Source organism: Phalangium opilio, unplaced genomic scaffold (assembly GCF_054372755.1).
Source record: "Phalangium opilio isolate 3A_F unplaced genomic scaffold, DU_Popi_V2 ptg000055l_1, whole genome shotgun sequence".
In the NCBI taxonomy this organism is placed as follows: Eukaryota; Metazoa; Arthropoda; class Arachnida; order Opiliones; family Phalangiidae; genus Phalangium; species Phalangium opilio.
In genome coordinates, this window is record NW_028324174.1 from 526,901 (window position 1) to 534,302 (window position 7,402).

Sequence of the window (7,402 nt, forward strand, 5' to 3'; positions counted from 1 at the left end):
GTACAACTCCTTTCAGGTTGGCCCACTTCTTCTTCACCTCCGCGTCCGTGTGCTGCTGTTGTTGCACAGCGTTGACACGCTCAGTGATGCAACTCCACATCTTTTTGCGCTGCTCAGGGGTACAGCCATACTCATTTAAGACCAGTGATGGAACGGCCTCCAGCTGGGTCACCAACGCCTGCATACAGCCACAAATAATTGCTGAAGATATATGGTAAACGACTTACTTTTTTGTAGAGCTCAGTAAAATGGGGTAAGAACATACATGGGGTCAGTTGAAAACTTTAAGGTCATTAGAGGTGTGTATTTAATTAAACATCACAAATCGCTGATGATTTCTGTTTTAGGTTTAGTACGTTTTTGATACCTTTTCATTTGTATTATGTACCAAGCTCAAGGATTTGAGACATTCTTGTCAATGAATTTGGTTTTCCTTATTTAGTTTTATTCTATACATTATTGGCATTTAAATGTATTATTATTATTATTCACTTAAACGTTCGGGAAATTAGAAATATACATAGTAATAAATCGTTCCATAGAATCTTACCCACCTTAAGGCAAACAAATTTGACGAACCCAAATAACCCTTTACTTACTTTCAAAAGACACGTGTACTAACTACTTATTTCAAATAAAATGTAGCAGACTAAATAGAATAGGCCTGTGAAGTTGTACGGTTAGTAAGTTAGATGGCAATAAGTACCTCAATTGCACTGACCTTTAACCATAATTTACGCTGTTAACTGACCTTACACCCATGGTTCAGTGTCAAGTGAAGGAAAAACTGCACTGAACAACAATCTTTCCTAGATTGTAGGAAATCATATCACGGCTCAGAATCCAAAATAGTGGCGAAAGCGTCTCCGCCACTCAGCAGAGAGAATCCAATTTCACTCCGGACCAATGAGCGAGGAGAATCCAAGTGGGCGCGGAAGGCTAAGCCTGCACAATACGGCGGCTGATTCACTGCTTCTCTTATCCGTCACCAGATGTTTTCTCACAATACATTTCTGACACACGCCTGTTAATAGTATACCGATTTTATAACAAAAGAACGTTGGATTTGCTTTATGTCAAATAAATTGTCAACAAAAGAGTGGCCTATAAGTAGAATTTTGTTACAAACACCGCAAATAAGGGACAATTATTTAAAAGCTACACCTGAAAAGTTAAGGATTTGGATAGTAGGGTTTTGCGAAGCGATAGGCCTTCCAGAAATTCGCACGTGAAACGTTGCTGGTTAGATGTTTCCCTGGAAAATGAACCAATCTATGTTGTCTTGTTGTACAAATCGCCCTTAGCGAGTTTAAGATCTGTGTTCGAGGATTTTAATCCTTTATTTGGTTATAGATATGATGCCTCTGTTGCAACAGTTGTTGTGGGAGATTTTAACATAAATTTTTTAAAAAGCAAAACCGCCCTGAAAATGTTCTTTGATTCGTCTGATATGAGTCTTATGCCTGGTCTTGAAGAGAAAGTATCATTGCCAGTTAGATTTAGCGTTCGGAAACAAGCTTTTCCGTGAGAGATAAAAGCATGTTACAGAGAGACGTACTATTCATATCATAAAGGTATATGTTTTTTTAAAAGGGAATAGTTTTGGTGAGTTTCTTCTGAGAAAGCCCTGTAAAGTTAACTGATATGTTGTTTTCTAATATGTGTTTATTAAAAATGTTATGGCGTCGTATAATAAACTGTAGTTGTTGGTGAAAGTCCTAACCCTAGAAGCTTTGTATAATTACCCGAAACGGTAGGAAGTCCTGGTCCTAAAGGCCTTGTATAATTACCCGAAAGGGTAGGAGTCCTTGTCCTAGAGACCTTGTATTATCAGCCGTAATGATTGATTGATAGAAATCCTAGCTCTAGGATCTTTGTAAAGTTGTAAGTGTTGTTTTCTGATATGTGTGATTATCAGAAATTGTGACGTCCCATAATGAAAGAAAGTGAAAATGTACCAAATTGAAAACTTATGACCCGAAAGAGTTTCTCAAAATGGTATATGCAGCAATGAGAGAGAGAGAGAGTTGGTAGTGTTACCTTTAGTAGACAATTGGTAAGTATAAGGTAAAATCACGTTTGACCCATGCAGTTTATAAGATATATCGCTATTGTAGTGGTATAACATTTGACAGAGTTTACAGGATTTATTACCATTGTAGAAAAGGATCGAAATGATGAATTACATTTTAGATCTCTGTGACGCAAGGAATCGCACCGTAAAAAATGATTGTAAGCAAGTATTTGAAAATTGTTGGGGTAAGATTACATAATGTATCGGGGCTTTTCACTAATTGTATTTCGCAACAAGGCTGTTATATCTACAGTTCGCTTACCATTCACGGATGTTCAGTTTTCGCTTCTACTTCCAATATGTGTAATCCTGATTCGTTCTAGCAACGGGAGCATATAGGAAATGTACTGATCCTACTGAATGGTCGTTAGTCATCCCCTCTCTCGTAGTTTATCGTACAATGACATAGCTAACCAAATCGATTATTATTTTCGTTTTCAAGGTAAATTTGACAGAGTTTATAGGATTTTATTACCATTGTAGAAAAGGATCTTAATGACGAATTACATTTAAGATGTCCATGAAGCAAGGAATCGCACCGTAAAAGTGATCGTAAGCAACTATATGAAAATTGTCGGGAAAGATCTCTTAATGTATCGTGGCTTTTGACTAATTGCATTTCGCAACAAGGCTAGTATCTATAGTTCGCTTACCATTCACGGATGTTCAGTTTTCACTTCTACTTGCAATATGTGTAATCCTGATTCGTTTTGGCCGCGGGGGCATATGGAAAATATACTGATCCTACTAATGGTCGTTAGTCATCTCCTCTCTCGTAGTTAATCGTAAAATGACATAGCTAACCAAATCGATTTCGATTTTGGTTTTCAAGGTAAATTTCAATTATGCTTAACCATGTAGGTGAATTGTTTTTCGCTTAATGTCTATTTTTATTTCCATTTTTTTTTCAAGCTAGAAATTGGTGAAAAATATCTAAACCTTTAATTGTAGAAAAACTCCCGAGTTGGTGAAGATGTACGTTATTGCATCCATTCTTAGAACGGGTAAATGTTGTCATTGAAAACCTGTTTCTCAATTAATAAACTCCATTCTTTACAAGGTTTGTTTTAAACGTTTGAAAGCCTAATGCAGCATTACGTTTATCAATCTCTCCACATACGTGAAATTCTGGAGACTTCTTTCATTTCGAAAAAGCATCGCAATCTTTTAATACGACGTTGTGTATTGAGACAATTATAATAATGTTAAATGTTGATTTATGTTAATGGTTTTTTCCCCATGTGGGTTTTCCCAGAATCTTTTTTTCTACGTACAAGTGGGTTTTTTTTATTCAAATTAATTTTAAGTAGATTTACTTCTTGTTCGTTGTAATGTAAGTTAGAGAAAGGGAACATTTAAATATGATATACTGTATAAAAGAAATGACAAATGTTATGTAGAGTTCGGGGGTTCATATCCCAGGTGTGAGGCACTGATGCAGGCTTTTCACGGATAAAAATGGATTTCCAAGGTTGGTGAATCCTAGAACTTCCGTGGAATTACCTACATAGGGTGATATTACACGGAATGTGATACTCTACATTGCAAAATATTAAATACTTCGTCGCTAAGTTTGATGTTTCAGAATCCAGCTGTGATACACAGATGCGGATAAAGTTGGATTACCAAGGTTGGTGAATCCTAGAAATTTCGTGAAAATGCCAACATATAGTGATATCACAGGGGATATGATTCACGATGTTATTGTTAGGTTTAGGGAAGTCAGCGCTTAAATAAAATGTTTATGAGTTGAAAATGGACGTCTTAATTACCGTGGTAAACACTGAGCAGTAGGCCTATATAAAAATGTAACCCTTAAGGCTCGAGAAATGGAAAACGTCGAAGCGTAAAGCTGAGAGATGAGGCGTATCGGGGTTTGCGTTCCCTAGGCGTTCCGTTTACAAACAAGCGAAAACTTTTTAAGTCGCGCTTGTTGATCATAGATGAAGCGGGTTTTACGAATAAGCTCCGATCTGCCGTGGTAGATTTTTCAGCTCGTGTTTGCTTGTCGCAAAGAGTCACGTGAGTTTGACGGCCAATAATTGACAATTACCAAAAGTCGTCTGGTATTGTTTACGTCTGCCTACATTTGTGGAAACTTTATTAGGTCCGATAATGTCCTTAAAGGAACAAAAACAAAAGGACAAGGCTTATAGATTATCGTTAAAATAGAAAGATGTAGAAAAAAAAGAATTTCTTATAAACATGATGATGAGCTATCTAAGGTTGTAGGATAAAACCAACAATGATTACAGGGATAGAAATGTAGTTGCATTGAAATGGGAGGAGATTGGTGGGCATATGGCAATATCTGGTAAGTAAAACAAATAATAATTATAGTCCGTAAACGCAATTAACAAATGGTAAATATGGTTTCAGTAAAAGACGTTAAAGCCATGTGGAAATACCTAAAGGATCATTTCAGGGTTAATTACTATGCCATCAGTCAAAAGAAATCAGGTCAAGAGTACATAGAGGAGAAAGATGTTAATTTGGTCAAATGGCCGTTTTTCAGGCAAATGCTCTTTTTAAAAGATGTTGTGGCAAGAAGAGAGTATGTTTTTCATTGATAATCGAAGTATTTGCTATGTATTAACGTAACACAAATGATTCAATTAGTACAATCTCCAACCTTGAATGTGGAACACAAGATGATGTGGGTGATGAGAATGAAGCAAATCAAGTAAATATAATGTGGTGCGCGAGAGTGTTAATTACGGAGTAATATTACATTCATATCTTTAGTTATTAAGTGCAATTGGTAAAGAGATAGCAGAAGTGGCACAAACGATAAACGAAGACGAAGACTTGCTCCCTAATCGTCCTGACATCGAAACTACCAGTGAAGAAGCGTTTCCTTCAACTACAATTTCTCACACTTCAACTACTACCTCGGATACATGCCCTTCCACGTCTACCTCCATTCCATCTACGTGACGTCAACCACCATTCCATCTACGTCAACCACCATTCCATCCACGTCAACCACCATTCCATCCACGTCTACCTCCATTCCATTTACGTCAACCACCATTCCATCTACGTCACATGGCATTCATATAGATGTAGAAAGTTCAAAAAGGCCGACAAGAGCATCAACTGCGAAGCCTTCAAAAAAGAGAACACGGACGCTTGACTTTGATGAGATGGACGAAGACATTACCGAAGAAATAAGCAAAATAGACAGGTCTGTTAAACAAGAACTGCAGCAGGCTTCAACTTGTATACACGTTTATTTACAGTTTCATAGGTGCCTCAATAGCTCACAAATGTGAGAAAAATGTCGAAGAGCTGAAAAATATTGTAAATACTTTACTCATTTGTTTAACCTGGTGGCTGAAGAAGATAAAAGAAGTTGTGAGAGGGACATATTAGAGGTGGTGGATAAATATATTGACAAAACACACACATTCTGAAACAAACTGTTGATTACTATTTCATGGGTTCATTTATTGTATGTCTGTGATATTCACACATTTATAAATTTAATAAACAATTTGAATTAACACCTTTTGTTATGATTGCAACTATTTAAAATTTTACTTTATTAGTGACATTTCTATGGTTTCTTGTAGGTTATTTTGACAAGTATTTGTTAATTAAAACTACTAATTATTACTCCAATAACAATCACCTGTTTTTCTCCGTGAACATGGTGTTTGATGTTCATTAAAAAATCAATAATGGCGCGGAATTTATATTCAACAAAAGCACATTCTTTAAGTATTGAATAGTACATATATTTAGGACAACATAATCCAGAACATAATTGGACGTTCAGTCAGTTTCTTGAGAAACACCAGGCATATCCCATTGCCAAGGGACTGCACCTTGCTCTGACCAAAAATAATCCGTGTAAAGTTGTCTGGTTCTTTTAGCCACGTCAGTAGAATTTCTCGCACTTGTGCCTTGCATATTAAAGAAGGCGTTATCATTCTCTTCATTCCAAGAACCATATCTATACGTTCCAAGACTGTCTGTAAAATCAGCGAATTCAGGGGGGCAATACACCTTTTGACACTTCCGTAGGTGTTTTTCCTTCGAGAGTAGAAAGTTGTGCAGTACAACTGTGGCTTTTATGACTCTGTTCACATTGTCTGGGGCTAGGGCTATGGTTCGATGAAAGATCCTCCACCTTGCGCCGAAAATGCCGAAGGCATTTTCGCTGCAACGTCTGTAACATAATGCATAAAGGTCTTAAATATTTGACTGCACGTTTTAATTATGCTAAATGTCAAAAACATTTATTGAACGGTATGATATTGCAAAGTAGCACATATTATCTATATCTACCGTCCATGAACACTTTACCTGGCTCTACTCAGACGGTAATTGAACACTCTAGATCTAGAAGTTAATTCCTTTGAGGGATATGGCCTCAAAAGTTTTCTAGCAGCTGAAAGGCTTCATCGCCAACAAATACATAAGGTGCGGTAATATCACTTCTGGGTAATTGTGACGGAGGTGGCAAGCGAAGGGTTTTATTTTGAAGTGCAGTACCAATTGTTGACGCTTTGAAAATTCCGCCATCAGAATGAGAGCCAAAACCACCAATATCAACTGCTAGAAACTTGTACTCGGCGTCAACAACAGCCATGAGTACAACAGAGTTTGTACCCTATCAAAAACTTTCATTATTAAAGGTGAAACCTTTTCTTACGTAACTTACTTACCTTTTAATTATAGTGCATCGACCCGCTGTTCCCAGGCTTTTGAATTACGACGTGCTTTCCATCTACAGCACCACAACAGTTTGGTATTGCCACTGACGGCCAAACTCATATGCAGCATCTCTCCAAATGCTCTCAGTAGGAGCCTGTTTTAAACCACGTTATAAATTTTATAAAACTAATATCAATACAACTTACTTTGAGATAAAGTGGCTGTAGGATCTCCCATAACGCATCGCATGTTTCCTTTACCACAACATGGGCCGTCGCTTTACCAATCCTAAACCCATACGCAATACTCATCAAGCTATCACCAGTGGCCAAAAATCTGTCCAACAATACAATAAACCAATGTTTTTCAACAAATATACAATCAAATTACCGTAGAGCTATAGCTAATCGATGCGCTGGCGAAAGAGGATGACGAGTTATTGGAAATCTTTTTAAACGATTGGACAATAAGTTCACTAATTCATCGAATAACTTTGGTGACATCCGGGTGAAATTTATAAAATATGCATGATCACAATGTCTCATGTTTTCAAGCTACAAATTGACACGAAATTGATCATCTAATACGTTAAGCCTTGGTCAATATAACAAATTACTTACTAAAGTGTGAAAATATCCTTCTTTGTTTCTGTTTGTCCATATTGGA